General features: G+C 39.1%; 1 protein-coding gene across 5 annotated transcripts in view; it reads left to right on the top strand.

Moving 5' to 3' along the window:
- LOC306875449 (receptor-type tyrosine-protein phosphatase S-like) overlaps positions 1-16,219 on the top strand; it is a 208,696-nt gene that overhangs the window by 45,865 nt on the left and 146,612 nt on the right. For 4 of the 5 annotated variants that reach the window (XM_079426012.1, XM_079426010.1, XM_079426011.1 and 1 more), the window contains exon 1: positions 7,091-7,496. The exons of the other annotated variant lie outside the window; for it this stretch is intronic. The gene's annotated coding sequence lies outside the window, so the exon portion shown is untranslated. Of the gene's footprint in view, positions 1-7,090; positions 7,497-16,219 lie in introns of those variants that run through there. 5 annotated transcript variants of the gene reach the window in all.

Here is a 16,219-nt window from a genome sequence, read left to right as displayed (position 1 = left end):
TAACATTAAATCTAAAATAACAATAACATTTATCATTTATTTTGTTTATTTGAAATTTTATAATTATTTTATAATTTCATTTTAAAAGTACTGATTCCTCTGTGTAAAAAAAAAAAAGCCTTTCGTAGCATTTTTTAGGCTGTCATCTATCCTTATGGACTTCAGTACAGGCTTAGTCTGTGTATTCATGTGCTTTTATGTGATATAGTGCACATTTATTCACTATTTGAGGTCAAACTTATTTATTATTTGGCTTGATTTGGTTCAGAAAGGCAGCTTTTAGCATATGTGACACACATTAGAGGTGAAGTGCTTAATTTCTGAGTTGTTTCAGCTCTTCAGTGATCTGTTTTTAACAGCGGTACTCGAGTGTGTCCTTGTTGTTTGCTCTCATTGACTCTGGAGTTTAGCCTGGAGTCTGCGGCGTATTACAGGCCAAATGGCCCGATTATTTGCACTCGCTGCCGGTTTCTTTTCATCGAGTGGAGAGCAGAGCAGAGCAGGTCGACGCGTGCAGACTCGTATCCCCGGGCTGTTTGCGATGCTGAGAGGTGAGATATGGCAGTGAAGCTCATTCTGCTTTATTACGCTGCACAGACTCCCTCACGCCGGGAAACGGCGTTTATCTGTACGCGTGAATCTGTGCGGACGCCACAGATCATTGAACATGAGAAAGTCATCCATTTGGGTCTCGTTTCTGCAAAACGTTGCTCACTTTTGTACGAAATTGCAGTTAAATAAAGCTGTTAATCTTTACGCTGCATTCGCATTAACTCTGTCGCTTTGACCTCGTTCTGCAACTTCAAACAACAATGCAATAAATTAGCTTTGTTCAATTAGCAAAGCTCTGATTAGTAATGGCGGTATTTAAAGAAACGTAAATGAAGCCAGCATCTGGAAGTTCAGGACTTTTATTTGTTTTTGTTGGTATAGTTTTTTTAATTTTATTATTGTTGTTATTATTATTATTATTATTATTATTATTCGTTTAGAAATATAAAATTACGCAATATTGTGATTATCGAAATAAACTTTTTATTAACAAAACAAAACTGTATTCGGGCATTTATTCACCTCAGTTTCAGCAGTATTATTATTATTATTACAAATTGAAAATATTAATAAAAACTATATGGAAATATTTTAAAACACTAAGAAAATATTTATAAAATAAAAACAACACAATAAAATGAAAACAATAAAAAAAACATAAAAACAAATGCAAAATATGAATAAACTGAGACATCAAGAAAAAAATTAAGAAAAAAAACCTGAAACTACAATATTATAATAAATAATAGATTGAAATAGAATTTCAAATAACTAATTATAACTAATAGTAAAATAACGGTTGATATAATTTCATGGTGTTTGGAATCATATCTTCAGCTAATGGCTTTCAGACAGAGCGCCTGTCGTGTTCATGAAGAGGATTGTTTTGTATTTGTGTGATGTTTATAATCAGTCTTTCTCGCCGTTATTGTCACGTATGCCTTTCTGTTTGTGCGTTTGCTTGTGTTCAAGCCCTTAATCATATGTAGTCTATCATATATCTTGCTTTCATGTTAAAAAACAAATGTATGTGATGTTCTGTAATCTAGAGAAAATCCACATTTTTCTCTGTTGGTTCTCTGGTTCTGTGTGCCGTTATCTGTGAGTGTGTTTGCCTTGAAGTTCTGTTCATATCCGGACTGCAGCGTGTCGCGGCTCTGATCCGGCTCTGAATGCTGCAGATCTGCTGTGCCAGACCGAGTTAGAGCCGCTCGAGGGCACAGTGCATTGTGGGCAAATCCTCTTGTGTCCCGGCCTGGTCTGTGCAGGCGTGGGAGCCACCGACACTCGGGCCTGTTTGCTTTGACCTGCCATTGTGTAAACCAACGAGACATTAGTCCTAAACACACCAACACAAGCTGGAATCAAGATTGGACAGACCGTTGGTGTGTCTGGGGCTCTGTGATAATATGTTCTAGATTATTTGCTTAAAATGTCTAATTAACCAACATTGCAATTGTTTTCCATTGCAATAATCACAATTTAAAAATTGGTATGCCCTTTTTATTAAAAAAAAAAAAAGAAAAGAAATATACAAAAAAAAAATTCATTTATATACAAAATTACAAATAATTATTTTAACCGTTATTTTTATTAGAAATATTATTAGCAGTTATTATAAATAATTATAATTATAAAATATATTGTCCAAAATATTCATTGATTTGTTTACTAGTTTTATTTTACCTTTTAATGTATGTAATGCATATATATTTTTGCTTGTATCATTATTATTATTATTATTATTATTATTAATAATAATAATAACAACAAACATAGGATACACATATTATATAATTGTACAATTTAAAAGATTTGTATATAATAATAATGATAATATAATAACAACAACAACAACATGTATTATTATTATTATTATTGATTGTATTTTTTATAAAAATGTAATTATTATTATAAATATAATAAAATAATATATTTATTGATTTTATTATTTATTATTTATAGTAGTAGTAATAATAACACAATAATTTATATATATATATATATATATATATATATATATATATATATATATATATATATATTGTTGTGTCTTTTGTAAATAATATGCTGTTAATTAATACATATAATTGTAAATATTAATATATTTTATAAATAATAATAATATTTATTATTATTGTTATTAAATATATTATTGTTATATATTTAGTAAATATTGTGCGAGACAGCACTCGATTTTTTTTCTTTTCTTTTTTTTTTACGTTTACGTTCATGAATTTGGCAGACACGTTTATACAAACCAACTTAAACTGCATTCACTTTATTTCCTTCTTATTAACTACATTGTTCTGCTTGTATTAAACATTCCATATCTATTTTTGCCACAGTGGCTGTTGGGTTGAAAGTAATGTACACATATATATTAAAAATTAGCTGTATTGGCTAGCCTTATGTGTATCTAAGAGAGAGAGTTAGTAGCTGCCTCTCTTTATACGCTGAGTGTTTGTATGAGACAAATCTTGTGATATAAAGCGTGAGTGTGTGTCTGTGTGTGTGTGTCAGGCTGGAGCAGATATGTGCTGATGAGTTCCTCGTGGTGGCAGGCGGTGTGTTTGCGCTGCAGTGCTGCGGTGTAGCGGCCCGCTGACCTGCTGGGTAAACAACCAGAGAGTCTCTGACTCCAAATAAGGCCAACACATCCACAGCACAGAGCGGCGGCAACCTGCCATCTTCCACACACACACACACACACGTCTCCTGAGCTCCCCTTTCTTTCCGTTACTGTCTTTCCTGCAGCCTGCCTGCTCTCCTCGCATGGTGTTTGAAATGAAAATCCTGTCATCATTTATTCACCCTCATGTCACTCCAAACCCAGTAAATTCTTTCTTCTGTAAAACACAAAATTAGATATTTGGCAGAATGTTCACGCTGCTCATTTCCAACAAAAGTATATAGAGACCAGGGCCATCAAATTTCAGACAAGGCCATAAAAATGCACCATATGTGAGTCTGAAATGTAGTCCATATAAGTTATGCGCTACATTTCTGATGTCATATGAATTGTATTTTAGCAATTACCATTTGTGCACGTTCAAATCTTGAAACAGGACTATTTTACACCAACAGTGACATCAATAATAGTTGATTACACCAAGGTCTGGGTTACAAATATAAACTAAAACTATTAAACATTTTTGTTAAGTTGAAATAAACTAAATTATGATTATTAGAGGAAAAACTTAACGTATTTCAATTAATGTCCGAAAACAATTTTATTTTTTATTTTGTTTAATAAAAACTAAAAAAACTAAATCTGAAATAAAAATCATCTAAATTATAATATTAAAAAAATAATAATAATGATATTTACAAAAGCGCATAAAATGAATAAACATGTAACTAAAATTAAAGTATAAAAAATAATAGCTGATTCAAAACATGAATAAAAGCCATTTAAATAATACAAAAATAACCATGGATTACACCAATTAGAATATGTAAGTGACATTTGACAACTGATATATTCTAATCATAACTAATAGTATTTTAATAATAATTTTAATAATCATTCAATATTCTAATAATAATTTATTTTGGTCTGTCCCTAAGCTTTTGTATAATGTTGGAAAGCTGGGAATATAGTGCAAGTGATGTATAAATTAATTTAATACTTAATTTTTCCTTTCTGAAGATAAATACAGTTTAGTGCAGTCACTCTATGGTTGTTTTTGTGTGGAAAAGAGGCAAAAAAATCTGCTCTAATTCTCCTTTTGTTTTCCTTGGAAGATAGAAACCCGTCTGGCTTTGAAACGACGTGAGGTTGAGTGTATTTTTAGGTAAACTATTTCCAAATCCATTCTCCTCCTCTACCTGACATTCCTTTTCTTTCAGTCTTTTTGGCACTATCTGAAACGCATTGCCTCAGTGCTTCTGCACCTCATAATACGCATGTTGTTTGGTTTTCGCTTTTAGTTCTGATAAATGCTTTTGCCTTTTAGTCCTTTAAGAGTCTTTCTGCTGTTATCCTGCAGAGAAAGAGACTGCAGACATCCCTGAGTGTCGTATTTCACGTTGTAGACACGCCCCCTTGTTCCACTGACCGTTGACTACAGAAAGCACAGTGCATCTCTAGCCGTTTTAGCATTTGAACCTGCTCTGCCTCTGGTCCTGTGAGGGAGGAGTGACCTCACCTTTGCATCTTTTGAAAAACTGTGATTTTCTCTGTTCAAAAGCGACAAGATGGTCACGTTTAATATTTATGATAGTGAACACGAATGACCTCTCCTTTCACTGTGAATATGTAGACCCCTTTGTGTGTGTGTGTGTGTGTGTGTGTGTGTGTGTGAGGACTGTCTGTAATGAATTCATAATCTCGGCAGTGGGTCTTTGTAGATTCCTATCAGGCAGCAGATAAGACAGCACAGTTGCACTCTAATAGCTGTCAGTCTGCTTTCCTTCCTGGCTTTGGATCAGTTCACTTTCAGTAGACAAATACACACATATATATATACACACACACACAAGATGGGCTGTGTATTCAGAGGCACGTTCGCCGCACAGTGGATCTAAAGACAAAAGTTGCTGCATTTTCTGTCGATGGAGAGACTGCATTTCTGCAGCGTGTTGAAAGGAGGTCCCCCAAGGCTCTGTACGAGGCCCCCTACAATTGATGTGTTTTTCCCCCAAAACTCGACGAGCATCAGCCCCCATCGTTTTTATCACTGTCAAACACGCCCAAAGTTTTGAAAGCACCTCAGAAAGGCTATGTTTTTTTTTTTTTTTTTTGGTAAGCAGCTTCAAAGTTGCCTCAGAAAAACAACCATTAAATACAGTGCAATTGTCTGTAGCCTGAAGCTACTCATGGAAGCTATTAAAAATGATTGTGACACTAAACAGTGCTTTGTGAGTTAATGCTGTTTATTAGCTCCACATATGCTAAACTTAATTAAGCTTTGTGTATTGCTTTGCTTGGTTGCTGAAACCTGTAATTCAAGTGTTTATCTTCTAAAAAAGATCGTTTTGTAAATATAATGAAGCTGTTTTTGCAGGTCCTTAGTTCTAACGTGCCAAGTTTTGACCTAATTATATATCTAACTACATATTGTATTTAAAAGAGTGGTCAGCTGCATAACAACATAAAAATATTATATAGTTCTACATAGATATTTCTAAACCACACACTAAAAAGGTGCAGATGAAAACACTTCCAGAAAACAATGCTCATTATGGTCTTATGGATCGGGCATGTCGAGTGATAAGTGATCTTTATCATTTCCCCCAGCATCCTCAAATTGCTCTTTAGCCCCGCTGAAATTTACCACGCTAAGCTCTCTGCCACCAGGAGAACATGGGACACGCTATATCGCTCGATTTATAAGCCTGATTAAACTAGGCAAGTGTGAGTAAGAAACATGAGGCAAATCAACATAAAATCACAGCGACGCTTTATGCAGCGTTCCCGCTGATTGGGCCTCAGCCCTTTATGATGGTAGAGATCACAGTGGCCCTTAAATAAAGAGAAAAATGTGTGTAAACAATACTCCAGGGTGTCTCTGTAAAGTATGAGTTATTGCACTAGGCCTTTGTTCATTGTTTGGTGCTGTAATAGGTGCAGGCCTTTTAAATTGCAGCATGTCAACACAATATGTATTGTGATACTTATTTTATTTGTTCATCATTTATTGTCATGAATAAAACAGATGCTGTCTCTGATAAACACCGAATGATGTATTTTTCAGGTAGATCTCAGCTCAAAATGCATTTTGGAGCTGTGAGATGCATTTGATATTTATATGAATTTGAATACTGAATATAACAATACCCTTTGTTTTTTTCGAATGCAAATTACTGTTTGACCCTTCTGAGTTTCCCTCGGAGTTTCACTTTCCCTTATCGTGCCGCAAGTAATAATGTAAAACTAGTCTTCCATTATCACAAGTAAATAATTAAATGCATGGGCTAAAAAGATATTGATCTGCGTTTGAATTATTTTTAATTATAATATATTATTTTTATTTGATTCATTGTAATTACTTTATTATTAGATTCGACTAAGAAAAAAGCTCAAATAATGCAGAACAAGTTTTGCGTAAAAAAAACGAGGGGTATAGTGGTTAGTGCTGCGCTTTTGAGCGGCATGCGTGGGAAAGGAGCGCAACGGTCAAATTCTGGCGTGTGTTTTATAAAAACACAATTATAGTCATCTAAACAACATTCCATGGTTTCCCTTAAGAAAATGAACCATGGTTTTATTATAGAAAAAGTGTCGTAACCATGTTTTTTTGTTTCATTTGTAGTAAAGCCATGGTCATTTAAGTAAGGGTTAGCTGTAGTTGTTTTCTGTAAATATCAAACTGTGCAAGAACATTCTTTTCATACGGGCAAATATGTACGCTTGTAAAACAAATTGGCTAAATGAATCTGTTTAGGGGCAGTTTATTCCCTCCCGTGTCTTCTTATTTTGGAGGTGGGATGGTTTTAGTGAGAGGGTTTCAAATGACAGAACAGCTCATCTGTGCGCGCTCATTCACTACGGATTGGTGACGTGAGCGCGCAGAGGCCTCCCCCCGCCTACTCCGCTTTTTTTTTAGGGTACGCGGGAGAAAAGGGGGGCTAAAGAAACCCCTACCAAACTGCCCCTACCCCCAGTCGAAGTCCGGGACCTGAAAGAAAAGAATCCGATCCAGCTCTGGGACGCGGTGGACCGACTATCAACCGACATTTAAAGCTCGTTTTAAAGCGCGTCCGTGGAGTTTCGTGCGCTCTTGGAGAGTTTACGCACGGACGCCATCGACATGGCACGGATAACTGTTTACTCTCGTTGAAAACTTCGCGTATCCAAGGAGTTATTTGTATTTTGTTCCTGCTGTTTTACTTGGATGCAACACAGGACGCTTTAAGAGGAATTATATGGTCGTACCGCATCTGCATCGATCCGAAATAAAGTTACTTGGACACGCGTGGAACTGTTGTGTGGAACTGTTGTAAGTAAACTATTTTAAATGGCCAATTTAAAACGTAAAATAATCCATGTAGACTTTTAAGTTTTTAAATATAATTTCTGGTCTTTAGATATAATTATTTAGAGATTTTATTGATAAAATGCAATGATTTCATTGTATCTATATAATCACATTGTGTTAATCGAAATGTTTTTGTGCGTTATGTGCAGTTTTTGGCGACATAAGTTGTGGTAATTGAGTCTAACGGTTTTGATATGGCTTGTTAGGCTGTGTTGTATTCCTCATGTTCTGCTTGGGGTTTTTCATTAGCTTAAAAACTTTTAGAGTTTTTACGAGGACTGATTATAAACAAATTTGATAACATATTTTCATAGAGGATGTATGAAATGTTGCATTTCTTCTGTTTGGATTCCCTACGACCCACAGTTTAAAAATATGAATTGCATTGAATGGTCACATTGTGTCTGTTTACTTTTGGCAGTTTGGATTTGTTTTATTGTATTTTTTTTTTTTTTTTTTGGTTTTGAAGCATGATCCCAATCCGTAGTTGTCGCATTTAACAACAAAAAAAAAAAGTGTATACTTGCTTTGTGGTGCAGTAGAGGGTTAATGCTTTATTAATATCTGTGAAATGTGCTTTTGGTTGAGTTACTGGAATGCACTGTGAGTGTCAAAAGAAAACAAGGTTTATTTTGTAAAATGGCTACTAATGTTTTTCAAGGTCTCAGAGAATTTGAAGACAAAGACAGTAAAGTCAAACCCAGATAATGAGGAAAATTGGAAAGTAACTTTCTGGAGGTTTAAAGTAATGGTCTCATTGACATTTGCTGCAAATGCAGAGTTTATAGAGTAGACAATAATATATTACACATTTTTGCATTATGGTTTTGAATAGAAAGCGTGAAAAAGTCATTACTGTAGAGAATATTGATTCTATTCACCAAGTGTCTTTCTTGCGAAGTTATTATATTGAGGATTTTCTCTCTTTTCTTGGCAGATACATGCTTGTCTATAAGTTATGCTTTCTTTCAGCTATGTTGTGCCATGGCCTGCTGAATATAGCCGTTTACTTTCATTTGAAAGTATATGCGTTCATATAGTAAAGGTTTGAGCAAGACTGAAGCATGAAAGCATAGTGCAGGTTTTGTCTTGATTCGTTTAGTCACAGATAATGCAGGGGTTATTAATCACTTTAATGTGACTTCAGGGGCCCCGTATCAGAATGAGTCTGGACTGAAGTGCTCTGGTTCTGCTTTTGAGAAACATTTGGCTTAATAGTTCACTTTGATCTTCAAGAAATTTAGATTTAGACTTTGTTGACGTCTCATACAATAAGTTTGATGGCAAAGATCTACTCTAGGAGCTACTCTAAAAGGACAGCCATCATTGATTCGTTCATGAAATACGTACCAGCTTTTTAAGCATTAATGACTAAAACGTGTTTTTTTTCGCAGTCTTTGTTTTTTGTTGCAACTTGCGAATTCACAAGTGTGCTTTAGTTTCTAAATGTCACTATAATTGGATGATTTATCATAGCTGATCACTGTCAAATCTTGAGAGATGTTAAGACAAATGCGTAGGAATGCAGCCAAACAGAAGCCGTTAGCCGTGACTGTGGTCTACAGACCTGTAGTTTCGCTCATTTTTCTTTTGCCACTAAGCAATAACAAACAAGAAATCAATGAAGTCGGGTGGTGTCAGAATGAAGGAATGTTTCAGCAGATGTAAAAACTTCGTTTGCCGAACTAACTTTGATTTCCCGTGTGCACTCCGTGTCACCTCTGGACGAAAAGTTAATTGAATTGAGCTGAGGATATGAGTTCTGGTGAAATGTCTTTTGTAAGGTGTCTTCCCCAAGGTTTTGAAATTCATTTCTGCGAAGTTATTCCTTCTGGTGTCATTTTTTGTGTTTTCCTACACTTATCGCTGTAACCTTTTTTTCCCCATTTTAAATAGGGATCAAAGGACAATGCCTCAGAGAGATTCTGGCCACACTATGCCAAAATAAATATTATCCCGACTTAAGAGAGAAGAGAAGGGCAGCGCTCTTGCATTTGCTTGCATTACAGATTTAGCCCTCTTGTTTGTGTGAGCTAGAGTAGCTAATGATCAGTCTAAATCTAAAGTGTGCCATGCTTTAATGAGCAGTGTCTCTCTTGGATTTAATTTTCTTTTAGAATTATAGATCTTACAGCACTTGCTAAAGTACCATTTTATTGAATAATGCTCCGCACAGCCTTGTATTCAATGGCGCCATGGATAGATTTAGTGCAGGAAATGCTAATGGAGTGGCCGAAATATCAAAACAACAATTATACAAAAAGCTCCCTCTCACAGTGGTTATTGTAACCCGTGTGTGCCAATGTGATCGTAGTCGTAGATAAAATTAGGCGAGTTTGTGTAACAGGGAGAGCAGTGCAATTATCAGCTTGGGCTTTGAATGGCAGATGCAGTGGTGGCGGTAATGGCAGCTGCGCTGCAGCGCCTCACATTATCAGCAGAAAAGGGAGGGGAAGAGAGATGTTCGCCAGTGCCTAAGCTCTGCCAGCTAATTGTGTTTATTCCTCTTAATTTGTCCCGAGTGCTAAATCGGTGCTCTTCAGCTCACGGTGGGTGCAATTTGTCTGGTGGTTATAAAAGAACGAGTGCACTGTCTTTGAAACGAGCTCTTCTGGTTTTAATGCGACCATCGCATGCATCCACATGCACATCGAAGCAAAAGAAGCCGAGGCCTCTCTGTTCAGCTACGGTTGCCGCCTTACGCTACGACCCCAGGGACCATGGTTCAGTCTGGTGGAATTATCAAGCACTTGTTCGGACGAGTTCCCGAGTAAATCGCTACATTCTCCATGACAAGCCTTGTTGAAGATGAGGAATAGCCTCTGCTGGTAAATTATATTAACTCTCCGGCCTATGTTGCCCATTCTGTCCAACAGGTTAGTGGCAAATCCGAGATAAGACGCCAAGCAAACCTACTCCTGCTGACGGATTGATCCATCTCGCTCAAAGTTTAATTTCATCTCACGCTTGGCCAGCTGCCTACGTGACGCTGCAGGACTGATCGTACGGTCTCTGGGCTCTCAGTACTGTGCCGGTGCTGATAAAGCCAAAAGCTACTACCTTCTCCCCATGCTCCCTAAGCTTAAAGCCCTCGCCGCAAGACTGGATTTCGAACCAATGATATGCTCCGCTTGCTCTGATGCCACTGTGATAATGTGTTCATTACGGTAGGAGGGTGTTATATCCACGCTACACCCTTCACCCAACCTCTACCCCTCCCACTGGCCTCGATATGTTTGGCTGTTTTATTGGGGGCACTTGTTGTTTACCCCCACCATGGTGATTTTCTGCTTTCTGCTCTTTAAGTATGATGACCAGCTGGCATTCTAGGTTGATGGGCGTCCCGCCCAGCTTGGGACATTTAGACAATACAGATCTGTCATAAACACACCCCACCTTGGCTTCAATCTGAGTTATGACCCCTCAGAGGGTTTTGGAGACCCGTCCCCACCCTGTTCTCCATGGCTGGAGGTCAAGATGCCATCTGTGATTGGTCTACTTATTCTCCACTTTGGCTCGATAGTTAACAGACCCCAATGAACCAGATTAAAGGGTTGGATCTTTGTTTGATAGACTTGGAGTGGTTATGACCTTTCTCTGGGGCAACTCCAATTAGACTCCTTCAAAATACCTTCAAGTCAGTAAGTGGGACCAACACAATAAAGCCCATGAATCCAAGGTAGATTCCTCTTGAATATCTTGGATATCCCACTTTCCAAATGTCATGATACTAGTTTAGTGATGTGTGCTGGTTTAAGATGGTTATCAGGGGTCTTGCGTTGGTGAAGTGTAGGAATTTGTTGGGGCAAAGACAGGATGCTGGTTCGATGGGTTTTGTTTGGGACCAAGTAGAGTTGAAGGGGTTTATAGTGACCCTATAGAAACCTCAGGGCCCAGTTAAGGGGGCAGTTTTCAGGATGAGGGGCTTTTTCATGTGCTAAAAGCTGCTAATCCGCTGGCCTTTGTGTGGGAGCAGAAAGCTCGGGGCAAAATGGGAAAGCCATGGCTTTTTCAGAGCCTGGCCTTTTGTTGTCATTTCTCCCAAATCAGGGGACATCTGTTAGGATCGGGGGTAGATTCCCAGCTGACGGAGGGAAACGGGGTTGGAGGAGGAGGCGGGGGAAGGACAAGATACGTTGGTGGGAGTGGGAATGTTTGAGAGCTGATGGATGTGTGTAATTGTTTGTAATGCAAGCATGAAAACATGGGCCTCTGGGAGCCGGAGCTGTATTTGTGTGGACAGAGGGGCCTTGTAGTTATGAAACAGTCAGTCAAGGGTAGATGGGGTTAAACACGAGTAAATACCTGCCTGTCAATGCAAGCCATGCTCCCTTAATTAGGAATGACAAAATGGTTTGACAGCAGAGAAATGGGGAGCGCAATAGCCTCTAACTAGCACAAATGTCAACATGTGATTAAGCTCTGTTGGAAACTCATTACATTCCTGAAACGCGGATCTGTTTTTCAATAAAAATCACATCTCTTTTTGTTCTAGTCAGTGCTGAATTAGCGTGAGTGATCTCACTCAAGTACAGTTTTTCATTTGCATTTGTGCATTACGAGTGCATCAAATTCAAACACTTCTAAAGGGTGAGCCTCACGAAAATGCATTGCATTTCACCCCCAAAAAACGAAAACAAAAAATGTTGCATAAAGAAAATTAAGTTTAATCATTTAAATGACAGTTATGCACATTGCCACCTAAATTCCTGTTATTATATTTCGTTTCTTAAGAAAAAGTATTTATTTTGTGTGATTATTATTGCTTCAATATTGCAGTAAATATATATATATATATATATATTTCATTCATTCATTAATTCATTACTGATAAACATGAACTAAAATAAGCATGAATTAAATTAAATAAAAAAACTAAACCAAATAAAATATTTAAAATACATTTTTTGGTAATGGTGCATAGCATTTTAATTATATATATATATATATATATATATATTTATATATATATATTTATATATTAATAATAATAATACATTATTATTATTATTATTATTATTATTATATATTATTATTTTTATTTACCATGAAGTACAATGTCATTTTGGCAAATAGATTAAATAAATAAATGGATAAAATAAATTTTAAATATTTTATTTGGTTTTAGTTCATGCTTATTTTAGTTCATGTTTATCAGTAATGAATTATTAGATTCAGTTAATATTAATAACCCTGATGAGAATTTAGGCAAATGTGTTTAACTGCCATAACATGACATGTAGAACAGGACATGGTGGCACGAGAGGAAGCAGAAGAGGGGTAAGCGCGGATGTATAGGCTAGGCTAGCGGCCAACCCACACAAGCCAGCTATCCCCACCATCGTACTGGCGAACGTACGCTCTTTGGACAATAAACTGGACTACATCCGACTATTTCACTCGACTCCGAGGACTGTAAGAGACTGTTGTGTTTTTGTGTTTACGGAAACATGGCTTAACAACAGCGTACCGGACTGCGCCATACAGCTCGACCAGCTAACATGCTATCGAGCTGACAGAGCTCTCGTCGAGGGAGGTAAGATCCGCGGTGGCGGGCTTTGTGTTTACATCAATGATGCATGGTGCCGCGACGCTGTTGTGGTCTGCAAACACTGCTCACCCTTGGTGGAGTTTATGATTATTAAGTGACGGCCGTTCTATCTACTGAGGGAATATACAGCTATACTGCTCGTTGCTGTATACATCCCTCCCAGCTCCAACAACAACAACAGGAGTGAGGCACTAAATTATCTGTACCTGATGATGAGGAGGGCCAACCTAGGACCAACCTATCCCGCGGCATAAGAGAGGCCAAGAGACAGTACTCCAGGAGGATAGCCCATCGTTTCAGCGACAGCAGAGACACTCGGAGCCTGTGGCAGGGGATACAGACTATCACGGACTACAAGCCCTCACCACAGACATGTGACAGCACCATCCACCTGCTGAACGAGCTGAATGCCGCCTTTGCTCGCTTTGAGGCACAAAACAGCACCACTGCACAGAAGACTACACCTCCTCCCGGCGGCCAGGTGATGACACTGTCCCCGGACAGTGTGAGGAGATCCCTCAGCAGGATTAATGCACGCAAAGCTCCGGGTCCTGACAACATTCCTGGGCGTGTACTGAGAGACTGTGCAGTGGAACTCACTGATGTCTTCAGACATTTTCAACATCTCGCTAAATCAGGCCGTTGTCCCCACATGCTTCAAAGCTACCACCATCATTCCAGTCCCGAAGACGACATCTCCATCCTGCTTCAATGACTACCGTCCAATCGCACTTACTCCTATCCTCATGAAGTGCTTTGAACGGCTAGTCATGCACCCCATCAAGTCTGCCCCCCCCCTCCCTGGACCCCTACTAGGTTGCATATAGGTCCAACCGCTCGACCGATTATGCCATCGCCACTGCCCTCCACCTAGCCCTCACACATCTGGACAAAAAAGACTCATATGTCAGGATGCTGTTCATAGACTTCAGTTCAGCATTCAACACAATCATCCCTCAACAGCTCACTCACAAACTGGTTCAGCTGGGGCTCAACACCTCTCTGTGCAACTGGCTGTTGGACTTCCTGACCGGGAGACCTCAGGCAGTACGGGTCGGCATTAACACATCCAGCACCATCACACTGAACACTGGGGCCCCCCAAGGATGTGTGCTGAGCCCCCTCCTCTTCACTCTGCTGACCCACGACTGCACACCGTCACAAAACTCCAACCTTTTCATTAAGTTTGCGGATGACACTACTGTGGTGGGTCTCATTAGCAACAGAGATGAGACAAACTACAGGAGCGAGGTGAGCCGCCTGGATGGGTGGTGCAGTGACAACAATCTCTCTCTGAATGTGGAGAAGACGAAGGAGATTGTTGTTGACTTCAGGAGAGTACACACTCAGCATGCCCCTCTGACCATCAACGCGGCGACTGTGGAGAGAGTGAGCAGCACCAAGTTCCTGGGTGTGCACATCACAGAGGACCTCTCCTGAACTAACAACACTGTAGCACTGGCCAAGAAAGCACAGCAGCGTCTCTACTTCCTCCGCAAACTTAGAAGAGCCAGAGCCCCGGCCCCCATCATGTGCACCTTCTACAGAGGCACCATCGAGAGCATCCTAACTAGCTGCATCACTGTGTGGTATGGCGCTTGCAACGCATCCTGCCGCAAGTCAGTTCAACGCATAGTGAGAGCAGCTGAGAAGATCGTTAATGTCTCTCTCCCCTCCCTCCAGGACATCTACAGCACCCGTCTCACCCGCAAAGCCCTCCGCATTGCAGGAGATTCCACCCACCCGACACACAGCTTCTTCAGTCTGCTGCCATCAGGGAGGAGACTGCAGAGTCTCCAGGCGAGGACCAGCAGACTGAAGGACAGCTTCATACGTCAGGCTGTCAGGAAGCTGAATACCCTCCCGTCCTTGCCCCCCCTCCCCTCTTTTACCCCATGCAACACTGATACTACGACCCCCCCACCCACTTAAAAAACTGTGACCAGCACCAGTCACTTGTGCAGCATTGGACTGAGCATTACCTCATCCAGCATTGACTGCAAACTACCTCTTCGGATAGTCTGATAAAAAGACTGTTCTCTTGTCACTTTAACAGACTGATAAGCTCTTCTTGCACTACACATATATCTGCACAGTTTTGTTTTATTTAACTGGTTTGCACTATCTATTCTGCCATGTGCCTTATACCACTTTATCTATCTCTTTTTTTATTTTTCTACAATGTCCTCATTTGTATATCTGTATAGTTGTATGTACATATATTTAAACTGTATTTATCTGTATTTGAACGTCTACTGTCAGTGTCTTAAATGTTAACTGTATGCACCAAGGGTCTGAGAGTAACGCAATTTCAATTCTCTGTACGTATGTGCTATACATGTGGAAGAATTGACAATAAAGCAGACTTGACTTGACTGACTTGATAAGAAAATAGCAAATAAATAAATGATTTCAGTAAATAAACATTTTAAACACAATATCTCTACACTATATAATGTTCTTAGACCGGTTTTGTGAGATTCACATACTTTTTCTCCACGTGAAAGTCTTTGATTATGAACCGTTCCAACCAAGTATGATTTTAGATTTAGTTTAAAGCACAGAAAGTTAAAGGTGGAAAAACATTACGTTCAATCCTGCATGGCATTTCAGTTTCCAGCCTCTGTAATTATAGCTGTGTTGTGTTCTCTGAGCGAACAAGGATGCGTTCAACATGACTGAGCCGGGGATGCTATGGATTCTGCGTCAACAGGGCGTAAAAGAGCAAGTGCAAGGGAGTTCACACACTCCATCTCTTCAAGCGAGAGGGAAAGATGATTTGTTACACGCACAACATCCCCCAACCCTGGCCTCATGTGATATGACATTTTGACATGTAAATACAAGGCCTGCAGGACAACGGCTGATAATATCATTAACTCCTATTTAATTGCAGCATTGAGACACCACCTGAAGATTTTTATTGTATTTGTGGGATATGATGGCCGACAACGTTAGCTTGGAGGCTAGCCAAAGCCAGCAAATGTCAATCTTTCATACGTCGCTGCGGTCCGTGATCCCATCCGCGCGATCTATTCTTCTAAACAAAGACCCACTTCGGTGGTGCTGTGGGATTTCCAGGCTCTTTTCGAAACTATCTGCTTGCTTGTAGTTATCTCTCTGAGTGCCTGTG

The sequence above is a fragment of the Barbus barbus genome (assembly GCF_936440315.1).
Source record: "Barbus barbus genome assembly, chromosome: 9".
Taxonomy (NCBI): domain Eukaryota; kingdom Metazoa; phylum Chordata; class Actinopteri; order Cypriniformes; family Cyprinidae; genus Barbus; species Barbus barbus.
This window is presented reverse-complemented; position numbering and strand designations above follow the sequence as displayed.